This window comes from Carcharodon carcharias, chromosome 13 (assembly GCF_017639515.1).
Source record: "Carcharodon carcharias isolate sCarCar2 chromosome 13, sCarCar2.pri, whole genome shotgun sequence".
Classification (NCBI taxonomy): Eukaryota; Metazoa; Chordata; class Chondrichthyes; order Lamniformes; family Lamnidae; genus Carcharodon; species Carcharodon carcharias.
This window is the reverse complement of record NC_054479.1, coordinates 67,396,207-67,419,817: the sequence shown is the minus strand read 5'-3', so window position 1 is coordinate 67,419,817 and position 23,611 is coordinate 67,396,207. Positions and strand designations below refer to the sequence as shown.

Genomic DNA, 23,611 nt, shown 5'->3' with positions numbered 1-23,611 from the left:
CACCGATAGAATATTAGCAGTGGTAGGAAGAGTCCCTTAAGTGGCTAGTAATTGGCCACTTAAAGGCCTCCATTGGTCTAAGAGAGGGTACGCTGGCCACCACATCCCATGTCTCTGATGAAATACAATGGTAGCAGGAAGGTAAGGGGCACAGCAACACCTGCCATCCCACCCGATTTTATGCTCCCGCCATCTGCCAACTTGTTTCCAGAATGAACAAAAAGATCCTGGCCTTTGTGTCTCTCCTCCTTTTGCCTTCTGATTGAAGTCCTCCAGTATAGCGTCAGAGAGCCTGGAAGACCTCTCTCTGGCTGGTTTCAGCTCAACTGGCAATCTTCTTCCTTCCATCAAAGCCTTTCTGACACAGGTCAGGTCAACAAGCTGCTGCAGGTTGATGCAGTTCCCCTTTAAGAAAGACAAGCTGCCATTGCAAGCACAGGCTAGCGAGAAGTAATTCTAGATATGAACACATCTGGGCCCCCTGCTGAATATGCAGACAGTCAACAGCATGTTCCTCGATGGGTTGCATGCCACAGTCATGTTGGTAAGCAAGGCAGCATGAAGTTTGCTTGCTGCCTACCTCACTATGCCTGAAATGGGACTTAAACAAATGTTTGCTGCTTTATCTTCCCATGCTGCACTCCAACTCTTGCTGTGAATGTTTGATACAGAACTCCCACTCTGTGATCCTAATTGTTTGGAACAATACCTTTTTTTCTTATTTTTCAGGAAAAGTAGAAACTATTCATTCCAGAGAAGTGGCCCCTGACAATGCATCAAAGGATATGTTTGTCAATAAGACAGATGATATGTCTCGTAAAGGTAAACACTAGGATTGTAATCAATACATTATTGCTTGGCCTAAATAGCCAAGTGTTTATGGTCCTGGGTTTTTAACCCCAAGATCAAGAGTTCATTCTCACAATGGCAAACTATGAAATAATGTCACTTCATCTGAATAGGAACAGATGGAAACGTGTTTGTACTCGAAAGAGTTACTCCAATTGCATTCAGCTTGTGTGTGGCCACATGTTAAGGATGCTACAGGTGAAAAAATGCTTCCTCAGCAGCCATGATGCATTAACCCTACAGTAATGCCCACAATGCTTGTATCATTTCTGGGGCTTGGCCTAAATAGCCAAGTGGTTATGGTACTGGGCTTGTAATCCCAAGATCAAGAGTTCAAATCGCACAATGCAAACTATGAAACAATGTCACTTCATCTGAATAGGAACAGATGGAAACGTGTTTGTACTCAAAAGAGTTACATTATTGTTGATCCCTGGCCCACCCACCCCCACATAGTGAAGTTTGAATTCAAAAGCACAAGCTTCTGACTAAAATGCTTTGGGATTCCAAAAACTGACCGAATATATACTGCTTTCTCCCTGTTTCCCATTTCTCATTAAACCTTTGATTACTTTCTCCAGTTCAGCCCCACAGATACCTTCTGATAACTTGGCAAAGAGGGGCATTATTGGTGTGTTAGCCTTGACAATGCATGTCAGCATCTTATTTAACTATGAGGGATTGCTGGATGACAATCAATAGTGGGTACCCTGGATGTGTATCTTTTCCAAACCCAGGGTACTTAGGCCAATTACAGCAATGCTATTACTGCATCAGCTGAGATTTGACTCGCCCTGTGCAGACCATGGATCAAAGCTGAGAGCTTCTGGTTGATTTGATTCAGCTCTCAATAGATAAACTTTCTACTTCACCGTGGGAGCCTCCAGGTTTCTGAAAATAAGCTGTAATTCTGTGGAGCGGTGGACTCTATACAGCTTGGTGAGTGTAAATGGGTTTAGTGAGTCTGATATCAATGCTGTTCACAGGTGGTGTATGTCCATCACTGCCGTATTTTTGGCCTTTTCCTGGTCCCTCATACAGAATCATAGAATGGTTACAGCTAATTGGCCCGTCATGTCTGTGCTGGCTCTCTGCAAGAACAATTTATCAAATCCTACCTCCCCACCTTCTCCCTGTAATCCTGAAAATTGTTTCTCTTTAGGTAATTACCCAATTCTTTTTTCAGGGCCTTGACCCTGCCTCCGCCACACTGTCAGACAGTGCATTCCGGATACTAATCACTCCCTGTCAAAGTCGGCTTTTCATGTCGCCGTTGCTTCTTTTACTAATCACCTTAAACCTGTGCCCTCTGGTCCTGAAACCTTCCACCAATGGAACAGTTTCTCCCTATCTACTCCATCCAGACCCCTCATGGTTTTGAACACCTCTATCAAATCTTCTCTTAACCTTCTCTTCTCTAAGAACAGCCTCAGCTTCTCCAATCTATCCATGTAACTGAAGACCCTCATTACTGGAGCCATTCCAGTAAATCTTTTCTGCACCCTCTCTAATGCTTTCACATCCTTCTTAAACTGTGTTACTCAAGGCTGGGCAGATGGTATTTAATGGACCAATGGGGCTCACCTGTTGGCTGGAGGCCAATAAGAGCTCTGCGTTTCTCAGTTTTGGGAAACCTTACTGAATTAAGTGTCAATCAGGCACTTAACTGGGCAATGGTGGGCCTTCCTGGGGTTCCAGGGCTCTATGGGGGGAGGATGGGGGTGGGGGGCAACCCTGCTCACCAAGAGCTATTGGCCAGTCAGAATCTGGAAGCTCTTCATTGCTCATCAGTGCCACTGGGAAGGGCTGCTGTTATGATAATAGCTGATTGTGGTTGTGGACTCCAGTATTAGGTACTATACAATACTCTGTACTATATATGGGGTCACCTGACCTGGGGGTTGAAGGTTAAATAGCACATTTTGGAGCCTGTCTTGATAGAGTTCAGATACTGCAGATATGAGTTTATGTTAGGAAAATGTGTTATCAATAAAGTTAGCTCAGCTACAATGGCCTGTGTGCATCATTGAAACAAAAAACAAGACAGCTGGTACTGTATCCACCTGAGGTTCGGATTGCCAATGGACCCAGGCACAGGTGAGTGATAGCTGCAGAGGGATCGTGGGGTAGGGATCATAGGCAAGGGGGAAGGGGGTTGGCAGCAAGGGCAGGGTGTGGCTCTCAGCTCCCTCTACCAGATGCTAGGTTCCTTGATCAGCTACTGGGTGCCTTTGAATTCTACCCGACCCCACCAATCCACCTGGAAGCCCACAAGCAACCTTAACAGGGTTTACTTTTTGGGCTTCCCGCATAGCGATTTCCCCGCCTGCCATTGGGTTAGTACCAGCGGTGAGGGGTTAAGGCCTTTAAGGGATATTCATTGTGAGGCAGTAAGGTTGTCCACAGGCCTTACTGCCACAGGCCTTGTAGTAACTGAAGGTATAGCCTGTCCTGCTGTCTTATCAGAGGTCACGTGATGTTCTTGGAGGCTCCGACAAATGAGCCCTAAGTGCGGGCAGTTAGGGGGTGGGGTTTCCTGACGAGAGTCCTGATCAAGCATGTAGCACCTGAAAAGCTCTCTGTAATAAAGTTTATTTGTTTCTTGTTAAAACCTGTCCAGACTGTCAAGTCATTACAGACTTAATCAGGGCTGAGGTGGGAAGGCAGTGGATTCCCCATCCACCGTCTCCCACTTGACTAAATGCTCCTGCCACCAAACTTGTCCTGGGGGAGCAATTAAATTCCATTCAGTACTCCAGTTGAGGCTGAACCAGTGTTTTGTACAGGTTTATCATAGCTTCCTTGCTTTTGTGCTCTATACCCTTGTTTATAAAGCCCAGGATGCCATACACTTTATTAACTCCTCTCTCAATCTGTCCTCCCACCTTCAATGATTTATGTACATATACACCCAAGTCTCTCTACTCCTGCACCCAGTTTAGAAACGTATCTTTTATTTTAAATTGTCTCTCCACATTCTTCCTAACTCACATTTCTCTGCATTAAATTTCATCTACTACCTGTCCACCCATTCTACTAACTTGTCCATGTCCTTTTGAAGTTCTACATTATCCTACTCACAGCTCACAATAATTCCAAGCTTTAAAGCTTTGAATCATCCACAGATTTTGAAACTGTGCCCTGTAAACCAAGGTCTAGGTCATTATTGTAGATTGAGAAAAGCAGGGTTCCAAAGACAAACCCCTGGGGAACCCCACTATACACCTCCCTCCAGTCTGAAAAACAACTGTCCATCATTACTCTCTGTTTCTTGTCAGTCAAGCAATTTTGTATCCATGCTGCTACTGACCCTTTTATTCCATGCGGTCTTTCAGAGAACCAGCATGAACATAATGGGATGAATGGCCTCCTTCTGTGTTGTAACCATCCTATGATTCTATGGCCTGAATTTTTAGGATGGTGGGGGTTCAAATACATCCCCACCAACTCCAACAGCTCCACTGCCATTTTACACTCCTACCAGCATTGATTGGCATAAGGTGGGACTTCTCCCCCTCCTTCATTCAGGAGGAAGTTCAGCCTTCAAGAGCTGCTAACCAATCAGATTGATCAGTAACTCTCCAGTCCCTCCAGCAACAGTGCTGCAGTTGCTGGAAGAGGCACTGCACGGAGCTCCTGAGACTACGTCCCGGGAACTGGAGAGAAAGGTAAGTGTCCACCAGTTCCCACCATAACTAGGGGGCACTGTTATAAAATGAGGGGTCGCCCTTTTAGGACAGAGTTGAGGAGAATTTTTCTCTCTGAGGGCTGTGCGACTTTGGAACTCTCTGCCTCAGAAGATGGTGGAGGCGGGGTCATTGAGTATTTTTAAGACAGAGGTAGATAGATTCGTGTTAGGCAGGGGAATCAAAGGTTATCAGGGAATGTGGAATTAGTAACACAGACAGGTCAGCCATGATCTTATTGATCATCAACTGATCACAGTCCACGGTCTCAACAGCTCAGATAAATATGCAAAAGTTCATGACAAATGGTAAAGGGAGAAAACTGTAAGGAAGATCATCTCAGTGCACATTGTTTGGCAGAAGCAGCAAGAGTTGATGTCAGGGTGGAAATTGTGATTCATTTGAGGCATCTTAGCTATGTATAATAAGCAAGTTCTTCCTTCAGTCTAATCATTACTTAGTGAGGTAAACAGGACCAGATAACTCTTGTAAACGAGCGCACTGAAAAGGAAGGGTTTTAATTTTCGAAACTAGTTTGTTACTTATTTTTGTATCTACCCACAGGAGGATTGTCCATAGTAGTTCCTGGTGAAATCCGAGGATACCAACTGGCACATCAACGGCATGGACGGTTACCATGGAAACGGTTGTTTGAGCCAAGCATCAAACTTGCCAAAGAGGGATTCCCCATTAGCCAGGCCCTTGCAGATGCTGTAAAGAAATATAAGGAAGACATTGAGAAAGACCAATCTTTATGGTAAGATAGAGAAACGTGGCTCTCAGCTGAGAATAACACCCCTTGCTTACTGGCACTTGACATGAATTGTAAAACTGGACTTTTCACTCTTGAGATTGTCTGCTGAATATTTTTAGGCAAAACTGTATTTCATAACCCATGAGATTCTTTTACATTGAATTCATATAATATACAGGCCATTCAGCCCAACCAGTCCAATCAAATATTATGTTCCACTAATGCCTCCTCCCATCCTTCCTTGTCTAACTATCAGCATCATTCTCTATTCCCTTCTCCAGTATATGCTTGTCTAGCCTCCCCCTAGATGCTATAATTTTTGCCTCAACCACTCCAAAGATGCAAACCAAAGATGCAGAGAGCCAGCTCTCCTGCTCCCTGATGTTTGTAGCTTCCAGCTGAATGGAAGCTGAAAGCAGTTCTGTAAAACTTGAGTTTTTTTTTGTGGAGCCAGGGAGTCTGGAGAGAGGGACATAACATCCATTAGAAATATAAATTATTCATAAGGGTTACAGAGCGGAAGACTTGAATTGAAGGTAAAATAATTAATTTACATTTCTGTTTGAAGACATCCCAAAGCATGCTGCATTGTCATAGAGATGGGCTGTGGGGGGTAGAAGATTATTTTGTTTAATTTAGCTGGGTGCTTTCTCACAGAAGCCAATTGCACTTTTTATTTGCCGTAGATTGTGGATCACTAAGTTGAGGGAGGTCCTAAGGCGATGATTGTTAGTCAGGCCTGCAGTTAAGCAAGGAAAATAATAACTTTATCATTCACCTCGTGGAATGTGAGTGCAGCTCAAGCTCAGTTTGGATTTCATGAGGGGAAAGCAACTAGAAGATTGTCCCAGCTTTCAGCTAGGGGAAGAAATCTACAGTGGTCCTCACTCAATCTTGTGGCTGAAAGCAGTCAGCAAAGTTAATTGGAAGGTTGTGAGAAGGCAGTTGGGTATCTGTTGGCAACCAGAACATGGAACCAAGGCATATTTAGTTGTGAGGTATTTAAAGGAAAGCTAGAGGTTTGTTTAGGAAGGATTCCCATAAAATCTTAGACCTCGGAGAATAGCTGGAATTCTGAGGAGAATTAAAGTGAATTCTGGAGGGCTGTGATGAAACTTTGGGTGGGTCTGTGAAGAAATGAATGAACTTTCAAGACTCTTGTAATGTATGGGGGGAAGTGAAAAGTGGAACTGAGTTCATAGCATAAGTAATTATAAACTACAGTGTCAATAGTTCTTGCTTTGTTTAATTTGTTTTATGTAGAATTAATTTTGTTTTCATTTAAAAATATGAAATCTTATGGCGTAGGTCTACCGGTTAATCACTGAGTGTTCAGATTTACCTTTAAATCATAACGGTCCCTAACAGGATTGTAACACCCACAATTTGTTATGATCCTCATAGAGACTGATAGCTTTTTAAAAGAGACGACTTTCTCAGAGAATGCTGGAAATTATGAAAAGATAAGATTTCATGTCTTAAGACCATTACTCCATCAAAAAAATCAAAATCAACATAGATTAAACATTAATTAACAAGCAAACAATACATGCAACTAAAGAAAGAGTATTTGTATTAACTAACTAACTAATGCAACTAAAATATGCCTTAGGAAACCCCATCACAGTGCACTGCACTATTGGTAGGTACATATCCTCACAGGAACAGTTCCATAGTAGCTCATAGATCTCCAGCAGGATCACTTCTCCCTGCCAAGCTAGATCAAAATTTCCAGTGTCTTTTGAAAATTGTTCCATTCAACCCAGGTTTTCAGGATCTAATTTTCACCAGTGAGGTCACCTTGTTGACATCCCATTCCTTAAATCTCTAACATCCCCATCTGCTATGAGATAGTGTGTAAAGGTCTTAAAACTGTCACCCCATTTCAAAGGGTTTCTGTTTGAATTTCTCTCCACTTGGAAACCAGATCACATGGGCATATCTCCAAGTTGGGTTGCTTCTGGAATTGACTGCCCTATCTTAAGTTAAAAGGGACATTTTAAAACCAAGCAGTCTTGTAAAGCCTAGCATTTGTAACACTATGATGTGACAATGAACATATTTGGAAGTACTGTTACAAATAGAGCTACTGAACATCTTGTATTTCTCTCAACAGTGAAATACTCTGTAATTCTGATGGTAAAATACTCCAGGAAAATGAAATCATCAGATTTCCAAAATTAGCTGCAACCTATCAGGTTCTGGCAGATGAAGGACTTGATGCATTTTATAATGGATCTCTCTCCCAACAGATAGTGAACGATATCAAGAATGCAGGTAAGGGAAGGACTTTTTATCATCATTTATCAATGTGGGCATTGCTTGCATTTACCGTCCATCCCTAATTGCACTTGAGAGGAAGTATGAAAAAACTTGCAAGGGATATCAAAATCAATACAGAAACATTTTACAATTCGACTAGGAAAAAGAGGACAGGAGTGATGTGGGCCCTTGAAGATTGACAACAGTGACACTATCAGTAAAAATAAGAAAATAGCAGGCATGCTAAATAATTACTTTGCATCAGTATCTACAGAAGAGCAATGGTTATCAAATGAGTCCATAGAGACCTTCAATGTGCTCTGTGAAATAATCTCTAGTGGGCAAGAGAGAGGGAGAAAAGCACAAGGGAAAAATGAAGGAAAAAGGGAAGCTGCCCACTTTGGATAAGTTAACAGTTCTTTGTATTAACCCTGCACACGTAGCTGAAAAGGTTTTTTTAAAATTCATTTATGGGACACCAGCATCATTGGAAAGACCAGCATTTGTTGCCTATTCCTTAATGCCCTTGAGAAGGTGGTGGTGAGCTGCCTTCCTGAACTGCTACTGTCCATGTGGTGTAGGTATACCCACAGTGCTGTTAGGGAGGGAGTTCCAGGATTTTAACCCAGCAACAACAAAGGAACAACAGTAATAAAACTGAAATACAGTGGATAGGAGATCTGAAATAAAAACAGAAAGTGCTTTTGCACTTCCATGTTCATCAATCCGCTATACACTGTACAGAACCAATGAACCCTATGGTGATAATAATACCCATAAAAAACTTCTTAAAGTCATTCACTCTTTCCCTCCACAATGTGAAGAAGTCCTTTCACTACAGCCCAATAAGCGTATCAATCATCCAGAGACTTTAAAGTATCAATAGCAGAAATTGTAAGCACTTGTAACCTCTTTATCTTGTGTAAATAAACATTGTGAAAATTACATATGAGATTAGACAGAGCTGTCAGCCAAGCAATATTTTCCCTGGGGCTCAAGTGTTTCAACAGGCTAATGAATTTCTGGGCTCTCAGTCAAGCCTCTATGTATTCTTGGGTGAGATCCCAGGCATCCATTACTCTGATGAAACACCTGAACCCCAGGGAAAACATTCTCTGGTCCGACTCAATGAAAATTGTGGAGAAGTAGAATATGCCTATCTCCTCAATGGAGCTGGCCGGTTCAGGAGTTCCAGCTGTGGGTTTTTGATCGGAACCAGCTGGCAGTCCTGAAAATCGCACAGCCTGGGAATGGGGTTGGGAATCCTGGAATCGGGACCTGCCTGCCATTTTAAAGGGTTCCTGAGTAATCCCAACTTGGTGAAAATCCGGGCTTGTGCCTTTATTTCTAGAGCCCAGAATCTCATGGTCAGGATTTTTAGGATGGTGAGGTTTCCTCCCCTGCCATCTGAAGAGTTGATGGGGAACATACCCTTCCATTAGTGTCCGCTCTGCAGTGATTTCATGCCCCAATGAGTGTTAATTGACTGCAGCCCCTCATTAGGGAGGAAATCCTGCCTAAGACAGCTATTGGCCAATCTGAATGGCTGGCAATTCTCTATTCCCTGCAGTGCCAGAAGCTGTAGTGAACAGAACTGGGACTGCATTCAGTCCTTGGAGCCCAAGTTCCAGGATTCCAGGAAGAGGTAGGTTTTGGGGGTCTCAGGGCGGGGAGGGTAGGGGAGGGCTGGGGGGATGGACCGTGGGGGTTGGAGTGGGGGAGGAGAGGCTGGGGGACGGGGGCCAAGTGGTGAAAAAGGTCCTGAGCTTACCAGACCTTTAGGGTGGCCTGGGGTGGGCAGTGGGTCCCCTATATTAAAAGGGTGCTTTTGATGCAGGTCCCCATCCCCCCTTCCCGCCCGGGGCCTGAATCAGGTTAATTTCAGACTTCCCCCATATCTGGGAACTCCTCCCACCAACCTACAAATTGAGGCTGGGTGGGAAATGGCCCTTAAGCAGTCAGTAATTGGCCACTTGAGGGCTTCAACTGGGGCAGGGCAGACAATCCATCCGAGGACTCACCTGCTCCAATGCAAAATTGCAGAGAGATCGGGGTGAAGAGGAACCCAGCAGGAAGCCTGTCCAAGGAGCCTCTGCTCACCCCACACCTACAAACCCGCCTGTAGGGGAGCGGAAAATTCATGTCTATATACATTTTTAATCATTTCCTCAATCTGCCATATCCAGTTAAAGAAATTGTGCACATTTACCCCATTCCTCCCTGTTCCCATAACCCCTTTAGAATTGTACCCTTTACTTTATATTACTCTCCTATTTTTCCTAATAAAATATATCACTTCCCATTTCTCTGCTAGGTGTCTGCCCATTCCACCAGCCAGCCTGTCTATGCTATTTTGAAGACTATTTTCACAGTTCACAATATTTCAAAATGTTGTGTCATCTGGAAATTTTGAAAGTGTCCGCTGCAAACCCAAGTCTAGGTCATCAATATCATCCAAGAAAGTGGCCGTCCTTGTACCAAGCTCTGGGGGAACACCATTGTATACCTTGTTGCGGCCCAAAAGACAACCGGTGCTGAATTTTTAGCTTGGCGGTAGTGGGCGGGCACATGCCCACCTGATCGAGCGTAAAATGATGCGCGATAATGTTGGGTTAATGTCCTGACGTCAACGCAATATTTCGGTTGGCGGGCGTGCGCCTGAGTGAGCGACGTGCCTGCCGATAATTAAAAGGCCTGTTAAGGCCACTAAAGAGGTAATGAAAAGAAATTTTTTGCTGTCCATCCAACCTTACGGTTGTGCAGGAGAAAAGGCCAAACGGCCTTTGCATTTTTTGGAAACCTCATCCATGGGCGGGGTGAGATTTCCAACAGCAAATAAAAATCAAATTAAAATTTTAAAATTTATTTAATAACATGTCCCTGCTCATGTGACAGAGTCACATCAGGGGACATGCTTTATAACATTTTTACGATCTTTTTTTTTATTTTGAAAATTGTTCATCTCCCTGAGGCCGCTCTGTGCACCCACACGCAGGTGGGATGTTCACACTTGCCCTCCTCCCCCCACCTCCCCCCCCCCAACATAGGCAGCGCTGAGCGTTGCTGCTCACGTTTCACGCTGGACAGGCCTAAATTGGCTCACCAGCGTGAAATCGCAGTGCGGCCCTGTTTGCGGTCAGCTTCCTGACCACCCCCACCCAACCCCGCCGAGCCCGCCTGACAAGGGCAAATTTCTGCCCCCATTCACCACTACTTTCTATTTTCTATCACTTCACATCCATTCTGTCACTGTCATTTTCACTGCATGACTTCAACTTAGCTGACAAGCTAATTATTTGGCACTTTATCAAATACCTTTTGGAAGTTTATGTGCTTCACATCAACCACATTAGCCTCATCTACGTTCTCTGTTATCTCATCAAAAAGCTTAATTGTAAGTTAAACATGATTAGCTTTTAACCAATCCATGCTGGCTTTCCTTAAATAAATCCACTCTTTTCCAAGAGACAGTTAATTTTGTCCTGGATCATTGTTTTTAAATGCTTTCCCACCAATGAAGATAAGCTGACCAGCCTGCAGTTGCTGAGTTTATCCTTAGGCTGCTTTTCAAACAAGGGTAATATTTGCAATTCTCCAATCCTCTGGCATCACCCCTGCATCTAAGGAGGATTGGAAGATCCTCTGAGCCAGTACCTCTGCAATTTCCTCCATTACTTTCCTTGTTACCCTTGGATGCATCCTGTCTGGTCCTGATGACATATCAACTTTAAGTGCAGCCACCCTCTCCAATACCTCCTCTTTATCAATTTTAGGCCATCCCATGTCCCAACCATCTCCTCTTTCCCTATGGTTTGGGCAGCATATTTTTCCTTGGTAAAGACTGATGCAAAGAATTAATTTAGTACCTCAGTCATGTCCTCTGGCTCCATGTGTAGATCCTCTTTTTGGTCCTTAATCAGCCCCAAATCTCCCCTTACAATCTTTTTATATTTTTTCCCAGAAGAATACTTGTGAATTCCTTTCTATGTTACCTGACGGCCTCTTCTTATCGTCTTTCTTTCCCTCTCTTATTTCCTTTTTCACTTGCCCCCTGAACCTTCCAAATTCTTTCTGTATTGAGCTTGGTAGGAGATCTGGTAAAATATTACAATATTTCCTGCCCTTGCCACAATCTTTCCTGTATGATTATCAGATAGATCACAGAATTGGCCTATTCTATCTTTGCACTGATAACAGCAATGATAAGTGATCACAGGTATTAAGGGGATGAATTATGAGAAAAGCTGAAGAAACTTGAGTTCTATAGTCTAGAGATGGTGATTAAATTATGAAATGGTGTAGACAAGGTAAACACAGGTTACTATTTCACAGTAATGCAGGAACATACGAAAGAGGGTATAAATTAAAAATAGTGGTAACAAACTGCAGCTGGATTAATGGAGACAAAAACATTAGGCACATTCAAAATATGGTTGTTTACAAATGAATCTGTGGTGTTAGAACAATGAGATTCACTGGGCTGGATGTCTTTTTCTTATCCTGAACTTTTCTCCAATTTTGATGAGTATCATTAGTTTGAATTGAGATCTATTGTCCCTTAATAATTCTCACATGGAAACCAAATTTTGAAGTTTTCAATAATTACATTGAGACACCTGGCCAGCTGCCACCAGAAAATTTCCACCACTTAGAAAGACAACAGCAGCAGGTACAAAGGAACACCATCACCTCCAAGTTTCCCTTCCAAGTCACACACAAGTGGGAGAATTTTCTCCCTGTTGGGCGGGTGGGTCTGGAGTGGGTGCGAGTGCTGGAGTGGGCGGGTGGGGAGCCGATTGCCGCCTGCGATTGGCAGTGCGCCGTCAGTTTACATGAGTGGGCCAATTACGGTCCGCTCCAAGATATGCGCACCCGGTAGTGCTCAGCGCTACCTGTGCAGACGGGGGGAGGAGGGAGCATGGATGCGAAAGAGCGCAGAAGTCTCCCTGAGGCACAGAGCTGTCTCAAGGAGATTAACTTCAGTTTTAAAGGTTAAAGTAAAGAAAGTTGAAAATCATTTACATATCTCCCCTTATGTGACAGCGTCACATGAGCTGGGACATGTTTATGAAATGTTTGAAAATTTTTTATTAAAAATGTAATAAACCCTTCATGAAATCTCATCCCGCCCGTGGATGAGGTTTCATGAAAAATGCGAAGGCCGCCTGGGCTCTTCGCCTGCCCATCAACCTTAAGGTTGGACAGGCAGCACTGTCCAGTTGGTTAAATAGTTTTTTCATGGCCTTAACAGGCCTTTGACAGTTTGGCGGGCGCGCACCTGACTCCAGTGCATGCCCACCTAACGAAAGATCGGAATGATGCGCGGTGACATCGGGACGCACAACCTATGTCACCGCGCATCACTTTATGCATCAGCGAGCAGGGCCCACCCCCACCCCCCACACACCGAACAGGAAATTCTGATCAATATTAAATTGGACATATTTCTTAATCACTGGGTCAAAATCCTGAACTTCCTACCTCACAGCACTGTGAGCAACTTCAATACAGAGACTGCAGCAGTTCAAGAGGGTCTACCAACGTCTTGTCAAGGACAATAAGAGACGGACAAGAGATTCTAGTGCTGCCTGCATGCCAAGAATGATATTTTAAAATATCCTCAGGCATGCAGGCAAATGTATATAACTGTTTTTGCAGTTCTGTCACATTGGATAGAACTTTCCCAGGTTGACGGAAGAGAGTTTGGGGATGGGAAAACCACAGAAAATGAAGTTGTCAGGATCCTGATGTGATTCTGACTGCATTGGGGAACCACTGCGCCTGAGGGGGAATTATGACTGAAGTATTTGAAAAGGTAATAAGGAGAATTTCTGCTTGGGTTCCCTCTTTCTCAACAGTGGAACAGCCCCACACTGAGCCTGAGGTGGGGAAGGTGAGTGTAGAGTGGGAAGAGCTTCCTCAGTGAAAGTAACAGCTGGGAAGGTTTTGTCAGTTACGCTGAGGAGCTGCAGAAATGGCTGGTTGAGGCCATTTTGTTCAAAGCATTCCTCCCAGAGCCTGCTATCACTGCTTGACAGACAAATGCCAACTGCTTGGAAGGCACACCATCTGATCAGCACTTTACGCACCCTCAGCACTTCCCTGCTGTCAGCCCTCAGAGCTTATGCAGATATACTGTCCCCCTCTTCTGAGGGCTTAGGATAGGAGGCTTTCCCCTGCAAAATGCTGCAGCTGCAACACTAACAGAAGCACCAGCTGCCTTCTCCGCAGCTACATCCCTTCTCTAGGACAGAGGGGGTGGTCATTGAGGTACAACTGGATGGAGGCGAGGCCCCCAACAGAGGGTCTACGGGAACCAGCTATCCCTACATGTTTGAACACCCATGTCTCAGGAGGTTCACGTTCTCAGGGCGGGTCGCTACTGCATCCTGCAGCCTGTGGAAAATAGTGCAGAGCTAATGATCAGCTATAATTTGTTTGAATGGCAGAGCAGGCTCGATAGGCCAAATGGCCTACTCCTGCTCCTAGTTCCTATGTTCCTGGAATGAAGACATCCTTCCCTGTGCTGGAGAGGAGGGTTGGCTGCTATTGTAATAATGAGTTCACATTCACTCTTCTGTATGTTTGAAACATTTATTTGGCATAATTGTATTAAATTCCGTTCCTGCTCCACAGGTGGGATTATAACTCTTGAGGACCTGAAAAACTACATACCTCAATTATCTGAAGATGTGATAAACATCTCAATTGGAGATGACACATTGTTCGTGCCCAGCGCTCCCTCCAGTGGGCTTGCGCTTGGATTGATACTGAACATCCTGAAGGGTGAGATATCACAGCAGTGGAATTCTGTCCAGCACCGTTGTGGGAGCAGGAATAGAGGCACTGTTTGCTTCTTCACTGTTCTTACTGTAAATATGATCCACAGCAACCCTGTGCCTTTACTCCCTGGTTATACACTTAGGATCCAAAAAATCATAGAATTGTTACAGCACAGACTGAGGCCATATGGCCCGTTGTGTCTGTGCCGGCTCTCTGCTGGAGCAATTTACCTAGTGCCACCCTACACATGTACCCTGCACATTCTTCCTTTTCAGATAATAATCCAATTCTCTCTTGAATGCCTCAATTGACCCTGCCTCCACTACACTCTCAGGGAATGCATTCCAGATCCCTGCCACTCACTGCATGAAAAGGTTTATCCCCATGTTGCCATTGCTTCAGTTGGTAATTATCTTAAATCTGTGACCTCCAGCTCTCAATCCTTCCATCAATAGAAACAGTTTCTCCCCATCTACTCCATCCAGACCCCTCATAATTTCGAATACCTCCATCAAATCTCCTCTCAACCTTCTCTTCTCTAAGGAAAACAATCCCAACGTCTCCAATCTATCGATGTAACTGAAGTTCTTCATCTCTATTCTTGTTCAAGCTTCCAATGTGTGGGATGCAGTCCTGCCCTGAGGATTTCCTTGAATCATTTAGTGTGTTGACGTCATTATTTTTGCCAATGATTATATTTTGCATTTTCTCCCTTGTGTTTCCTGGATTACACATTGGAAGGAATATTTATGTAATGAGATGCAACAGAGTCTCTGTTCTAATATGGTTGAGAACTTGACTATTATACATAGAAACTCTAATACAAGAGCAAACCAGTTCCCATCCACAATAACCCTCCTCCGTCTGGCTGAGCTTGGTTCTCGCAGTGAACAACTTCTCCTTGAACAAAAACAGAATTACCTGGAAAAACTCAGCAGGTCTGGCAGCATCAACGGAGAAGAAAAGAGTTGACGTTTCGAGTCCTCGTGACCCTTCAACAGAATTAGGTGAATCCAAGGAAGGGATGAAATATAAGCTGGTTTAAGGTGGGGGGAGGGGGGGGAGAAGTGGAGGTGGGGTGTGGTGTTGTTGTAGGGACAAACAAACAGTGAAAGAAGCAGATCATCAAAAAATGTCACAGACAACAGAACAAAAGAACACAGAGATGTTGAAGTTGGTGATATTATCTAAACGAATGTGCTAATTAAGAATGGATGGTAGGGCACTCAAGGTATAGCTCTAGTGGGGGTGGGGGGAGCATAAAAGATTTAAAAATATTTTAAAATAATAGAAATAAGTGGGAAAAGAAAAATCTATATAATTTATTGGAAAAAACAAAAGGAAAGAGGAAGAAACAGAAAGGGGGTGGGGATGGAGGAGGGAGCTCAAGACCTAAAGTTGTTGAATTCAATATTCAGTCCAGAAGGCTGTAAAGTGCCTAGTCGGAAGATGAGGTGTTGTTCCTCCAGTTTGCGTTGGGCTTCACTGGAACAATGCAGCAAGCCAAGGACAGACATGTGGGCAAGAGAGCAGAAAATATTCAGTCCCCCCGCCACCTTAAACCAGCATATATTTCACCCCTTCCTTGGATTCACCTAGTTCTGTTGAAGGGTCATGAGGACTCGAAACGTCAACTCTTTTCTTCTCCGCCGATGCTGCCAGACCTGCTGAGTTTTTCCAGGTAATTCTGTTTTTGTTTTGGATTTCCAGCATCCGCAGTTTTTTGTTTTTAACTTCTCCTTGAATGCCACTCTCTTCCTCCAAATAAAAGGTGTTGCCATGGGTGCTCACATGGGACCTAGCTATGCTTATCTTTATGTGGGATATGTGGAACATTTCTTGTTCCAACCCAACTCAGGTCCCTCCCTCACCTCTTTTCCCCATACATTGATGACTGTATCAGTGCAGTTTCCTGCTCTTCTCCCTGAAATGGGAAACTCCATCAATGTTGCTTCTAATTTCTACTCTTTTCTGCACTTTCACCTGTTACCTCTCCGACTCTTCCCTTCCCTTCCCTGACTTCTCTGTTTCCATTTCTGGGAATAGGCTATCTATGAACATTCATTATAAGGCCACTGATTCCCATAGCTACCTTGACTACACCCTACTTCCTCTAAGGACTCCATTCCATTCTCCCAGTTTCTCCATCTCCGTTGCATCAGTACTGATGATGCTAGCTTTCATACTAGTGCTTCTAATATGTCTTCCTTGATCCTCAACCGAAGATTCCCTCCGCTGTGGTTGACAGGGCCCTTGACTATGTCAGTTCTATTTCCTGAATTTCTGCCATGACCCCTTTCCCTCCCTCAGAACCACGATAGGTTACCCCTTGTACCTTCCATCCCATGAGCTTCCACATTCAAAAGGTCTTTCTCCACCATTCCTGCCAGCTCCAGCATGACACGACCACCCAAACACATCTCCCCTGACCTCCCCATTCTGCATTCCAAAGGGACCATCCACTCTGCAACAAGCTGGTCTATACCTCAAATCATCTTATACACTGCTTCCAAAAACAACTTTCCATGTACGTGCAGGGGATGCAGCACCTGCCCTTTTATCTCCTCTTTCCTCACTATCCAAGGCCCCAAGCTCTCCCTCCTTGTGAAACAATGATTTACGTGTATTTTTTCAATTTAGTATAATATATTCTCTGCTCACAATGTGATTTGCTCTACACTGGGAAAACTAAAAGCGGATTGGGTGACCGCTTTGTGGAATACCTCCATTCAGACCACAAATATGACCGTGAACAACAGGTCACCTGTCATTTTAACGCTCCACCTTGCTGTCATGCTGACCTCTCTGTCCTTGGCCGCCTGCAGTGTTCCAATGAAACACAATGTTAGCTCAAGGAACAGCACCTCATCTTTCGATTAGGCACTTTACAGCTTCTGTAAAGACGTCAACATTTTCAGACTGTAATCCCTACCCTCACTTTGTTTCCTCTTCTTTGTATATTTTGGTCTCCCCCTTGTTTTCTCTTGACTTGCTTCTGGGTGGCAGCTGTTCATCATTCTGTTATCCGCACCTGATCTAGGCAGAACTTTTTGATTCTTTACTTGTCTCATTATCACTCCCTTTGGCCCTGTACTGCCAACTGTCTTATCATTTAATCCCTTCTGTCTTCCACCCTATCACTGACTTTCCCTTTTCTTCTTTTTCCCATTTCACCTGCTCAAAACCTATTACGTTTTGAATGTTTCCCAGTTTTGATGAAAGGTCATTAACCTGAAACATTGGATGGTATTTCATGGAGGCGTTAGGCAATCAGCCACTTAGTTTGACAGTGGGTGGACCTTCCCTGAGACCAAGGACCCCAGGGGCAGAAGTCCCACCCACCATGAGCTGTCAGCTAATCAGAGGCTGGCAGCTTTTCAATGCTCGGCAGCACCAACAATGAGACGATAGCTGCTGCTGGCACTACATCCGCACAAAGTCCAGGAATGCCAAGGGACTCAGGGACAGGTGAATGATGGTGGGGTAGGGTGGGGTGGTGGTTGTGGTATGGGGTTCATGGGGGAGGGGTTGGTGTGGGTGTTGGCAGCAAGAACAGGGTCTGGCTCTCAGTGCCCCCTCTCCCCAAACCGCCTCCCAGTGCCAGCTCCCTTGATCAGGTACCTAATTCCTGACAATGAGGGCACCCCTACCTCCCACAACCCCAATCTGCCAGAAGCCTGCAAGCAACCCTGACAGGGTTTATGTTTCGGGCTTCACTCATGGTGAGCCCCCTACATACAGCAGTGGTGGGTTGAGACCATTATATGGACATTAATTGTCCGTTTACTGGTGTCAGTTGGCAGGAGGGAAGGCCATCCATGAGCCCTTCCCATCACAGACTTAACTGGGCAGAGCAGGAAGGTGGCAGAGTCCCCACCTGTCACCCTCCCACCTGATTAAATGCCCCTGCCACCAAACTTGCCAAGAGGAGGGCATTAAATTCCACCCATTAACTCTGTTCCTCTCGCCACACATGCTGCTAGACCTCATAAGGCTTTCCAGCATTTTCTGTATTTATTACATAGGACCTCTGTCAAGAATATGTTATTTGAGGGCAGTGCACAGGGAGTTTCCTGCACCAATTCCAATGTTATTATTTTGATGGTAAAATGCTCCATTATCCGAGTCTGAAATGTGTGCAAAGGGAAGGCAGTGTGCGGGGTAGGGTGCATGGATGGACAATCAATGAGCCAGAAGATTTTTGTCAATTCAGTTGTGGAAGAGCATTCATGTGCCTGCTTGTCCCACAAAATCAATACCCTTGGTTCTTTGCAAATCTCTTTTTGGTGAACTGGTAAGGTTGCTCCACTCATTTGTCTCTAAAAATTGTGTTGGGATTCCACAGCCAGTGTAGGGCCCAATTTAAATATTTTAATAGGGCTCCTGCCTGTTTTGGGTTAGTGTGTTGACAACATCTTCTTGAACAACAAGATGGGTGAGCAACAGCTGGTAGATTTATTTTAAAATTATAAATGTTTGTATGCCATCCAGCCCTTTCTCAGTGTAAATGGGCAGCAAATGGAAGGAAATTACCCTTCTTGTTCCTCTCTGTAGTTATGTTGCTGACCTCATCCATTGCTTCAACTCCCAGATCCATCTATAGTGATCTACAATATTCACAAGTTCAACCTCTGCTTGAGCATGGTCCATCTCTGGTCTGAACACTGACATTAACATCTCTAAATAATTGCAGAAGTCCCTGATTTTCAGCACATTCATTAGCAGCATTCTTTCCATACCAGAGGACACACTCTGCACCTCCCCTCATTGTAATAAACGGTTACAGCAGCTGGGGGTGTTCTGTGCTTCAGAAACATCATCACTGGCAGCAGGATCTCAGCCTCAAGTTCCTTCTGCACTGCTTTTACAGATCAGATGTTTGCCTTCAGCCTGATTAGTAAAGCGGGCACAGGGCTTGAGGTGGATCCTAGCTGATCCAGATAAGAACAGTTAAAACAGCATAAAGCAGGGATTGAACTTGAGATCTCCTGATTCCTATGGTTTAGGACCTATCTTTCCTATTATTGAACATTAGTCAGATAATGACGTTCCCATACAAAAGCAAGAGTACTGAAAGAAACACAAGAAATGCTGATAGTGTTCAGCAGATCTGGTGGCATCGAGAGAAAAACGGAGGTAACATTTCAGGTCTGTGAATTTTTATTTGGGAAAAGTTAGAAATGTAATAGCTTTTGAAGTGAAAGGGGGGAGAGTGGGGAGAGGAACAAAAAGGAAGGTTATGATAGGATGGAGTTTTCCTGGCACAAAGTCAAAGGGAGTACTTCTGGGACAAGAAACAAAAGATGTGTCTAGATGAGGTGTGAATGGCAGGATAGCTATTCTAGCTGAGCGAGTGCAAAGTAAAATTATTAAGAAAGAATCAAAAGGAAAACCAACCAAAATAAAAGGAAAACAAAACAAAATGAAGGCAGAGGTTAGGATCTAAAATTGTTAAACTCAGCATTGAGTCCAGAAGACTGTAAAGTGTGAAGTCAAAAAATTATGTGCTGTTCCACAACTCACATCGAGCTTCATTGGAACCCTGGAGCAGGCCAAGGACAGAAAGTCAGAGTGTCAGGGTGCAAGGTAGAGAATTGCAATGACAGGTGACAGGAAACTCAGAGTCATGTTTGTGGCCTGAACAAAATTGTTCCGCAAAGCAGTCACCCAGTTTACGTTTGGTCTCCCCAGTATAGAGGAGATCACATCATAAGCATCAAACTCAGTATAATATTTTGTCTTAATTTTCTTTCTATTTGCAGGCTATAATTTTACTCCAGACAGTGTTTCCTCTCCAGAACAGAAGGCCCTGACATATCACAGAATAGTTGAAGCCTTTAAATTTGCAAATGCAAAGAGAAGTATGTTGGGAGATCCACGATTTGTCAACCTGACTGAGGTAAACTACCAATTCAAATATTGTTCAGTCAATCAAAAGTTGTTCTCCTTGCTGGTACCTGTACTGTCACACTGCTTGCTGAACCAGTTGTCATTAGAGACAGTTCCACCTTGCATATAACTCTTTCGAGTACAAACCCGTTTCCATCTGTTTCAGATGAAGTTACATAGTTTCATAGTTTGCCATTGTGAGATTTGAACTCTTGATTTTGGGGTTACAAACCCAGTACCATAACCACTTGGCTATTTAGGCCAAGCTCCACCTTGCATGTACATGAATGCTTGTTAGGGCATGTCCAGGTGTTTGTGTGCATGTGGCACTGGACAAGCACCTAGGTTCCTGCTGTAATCTCCTGTCAGTGAGGCTTCCTGGAGTTTGGCTAGGCTATGGGTTTGGAATACTGATTGGCGATACTAAGTTCATCGATAATAAGTTGTTTGTTGTAGGCATGAGTGTTTGTGGTTGCGAAATAAGCATTGGGAACCAATATGACCGTAGTCAGCTCTCTAATAGTAATTTTAATCTTCCATAAAAGGAATAGAGTACTGTCTGGAAATAAAGGATGAATTTATTGCTGACAAGGAATGCATGACATGGAATCCCCACAGGCCACTAATAAATCATAATTACTGTTTCCATTAATTTGTAAATGTCACAATCTTACTCGATTTTATAGTTCAGATTTTGGATTTATCCACCAGCGAGGCAGCAAAGCTTGGACTAGATCGTATCAAGGTTCTAAACTTGTGAAATTCAAACAGAAAAAAACTGGTGGGTGTGTGAAAAATTGGTGCAAATAGGGATGAAAGACCTCAGCTGAATGGAGAGAAAAGAGAAACTGGGATTATACTCTTTAAAGCAGAGAAGGTTAAGGTGTGATTTAGTAGACGCCTTCAAAATTAGGAAGGATTTTAATAGAGTGAATAAGGAGAGACTGCTTCCACTGGCAGGAGGGTCAATAATCAGGGAGCATAGATTTAGAATGATGTTCAAAAAAATGGAAGATGAGGAGAATATTTTTTACACATCGAGTTGTTAGAATCTGAAATGCACTGCCTGACTGCGGAAGCAGGTTCAAAACTAACTTTCAAAAGGGACATACGAACATATGAACATACAAACTTGGAGCAGGAGTAGACCACTCAGCCCTTCAAGCCTGCTCCGCCATTCAGTAAGATCATGGCTAATCTGATTGTAACCTCCTGCCTACGCCTAATAACCTTCCAACCCCTTGTTAATCAAGAATCTATCTAGCTCTGCCTTAAAAACATTCAAAGACCCTGCTTTCACTATCTTTTTAGGAAGAGAGTCCCAAAGAATCACGACCCTCTGAGAGAAAAAACATATCCTAATCTCTGTCTTAAATGATTTATTTTTGTGAAAGGAAAATTTGCAGGTCAATGGGGAAAGAGAAGGCAAGTGGTACAAATTGGATAGATAATGAGCCAGCATCGACATGATGGGCTGAAAGGCCTTTTCCTGTGCCTTATAATTAGAATGAATCACAGAATTGTACCCTCCATGATTCTCTGAAATAGAAGCTGAGTTGCTGGAATTTTGTGTGTCAGTTGCTGGAATTTGCCAGGCTGGCTGGTCATTGTCCTAATGATATGTTTCAGGTCCACTGTCAGAAGAGCAGTTCCTACTATCCACAGTGTTTCGTCCCTCCCATATCCAACACCATCTATCTTGCGCCCTGTTTGACACCTGAGACTGATAATCTAGTGTTGACTTGAGTACTTCCGTGCTTTAGGCTGAGACTGTACAAACTCAGTTCATGAAAGACCTGAACAGTCAGCAGATAGAGGGACTTTCATCCATTCAGTTGGGCTGCACTTGAACCCTGTTCTCAGAGGTGAAAAGTCAATTACTCATCCACTGCATTATCCTAATCATTTTATTCTTTGGATCTTTTTCATTAACAGCTCATTTCCAATATGACCTCAAACTATTTTGCAACACAGCTTTGGAGTAAAATCACAGACAATACAACGCATTCTATAAGATAATATGAGCCTGATTTCTACACGACCGATGATCACAGGACTGCCCACTTGTCCCTTGTAGCAGAGGATGGCAGTGCAATGTCAGTAACCAGCACCATTAATTTCTACTAAAAGTTTCTGGTCTTAAATTATTCATTCTTGATGATAACATCTCCTTTTACATCTTTCTCCTTAACAGTTCTTCTTGGTTTTCCTCTAGTTGAGTGTCAGAGGGTCATAGGGTGGAGGGGCTGCTATGTGAACTTTTCCACAGCTCCTTCCAGCTACAATAGGTGCTGCACTGCAGGGAATGGACGATGTGGAGCAGGGAAATAACTCCATAAGAATAAATGAAAGACAGAAGATTCCTGACACATCAGTCACCGTAACTTTACCTTTCATCATCTACATTACAACAATGACTGTACTTCTGTACTTCAGCAGTTTTTAATTGGATGTAAAATGCATTTGGGACATCCTGAGATTGCAAAAGGTGAATGAAAAAATGAATAAATGAAAGTACTTTCATATCATAATTCTCACAGGACCTCATCTAGCTCTCTCCTGTCCGAAGCTCCCATAACTGTCTACCCAATATCACTCTTCCATTCATACCTTTGAGTACATGATCCAAAATTTTCAGATTTGGCCTTTCCATATAGTCTCCCTTTCTAGTTTGCATTGCCTCTTCTTACAGCACCTACTTAATCCTTCTGAACATGAGCAGCAGTAGGTAGCAATAACAATAAAATGTTAAAACTGGTGTCACTGTGTTACTGAGGAGCTGAGAAGCTGCAGAAAAGGAGCATTGGGTAGTACTACAGCTAGGCTAATGTGGGAGGATTATTGGGTGTCGAGGGATTGCATTACTGCAAAGAATGACACCATATAATCCACATATAGAGCATGTAAATATTTCTGGTCTCTATATTACAGAAATAATATAGAGGCACAGGCCAACATGCAGAGAAAATTTACAAGAATTATGCCAGAGCTGTGAGGTTATAGTTATCAGGAAAGACTGAAGAGGCAGAGGCTCTTTTCTCCACGAATGAGAAGGTGTGACTTAATAGAGGCCTTCAAAATTCTGAGAGGGCTCAATATGGTAGACAAGGAGAAACCGTTTCCATTCATATGTGGAATTCAATAAATAAAAGATAGTCACTAGTAAATATAAGGAATTTGGGAGAATCCATTTTATCTAGATAATTGGAATGTGAAACTTGTCACCACATGGAGTATCTGAGGCGAATAGCATAGATGCCTTTAAGTGGAAGCTAGAAAAGTACCTGAGAGAGAAAGGGAGAAGGATATGCTGATGGGTGAGATCGAAGGAGGCTTGTGTGGAGCACAAACACCGGAATAACCTTGTCAGCCAGAACACTTGTCACTA

General features: G+C 43.6%; 1 pseudogene; it reads left to right on the top strand.

Annotated features, from left to right (window-relative positions):
• LOC121286189 overlaps nucleotides 1–23,611 on the top strand; it is an 83,606-nt pseudogene that overhangs the window by 11,290 nt on the left and 48,705 nt on the right.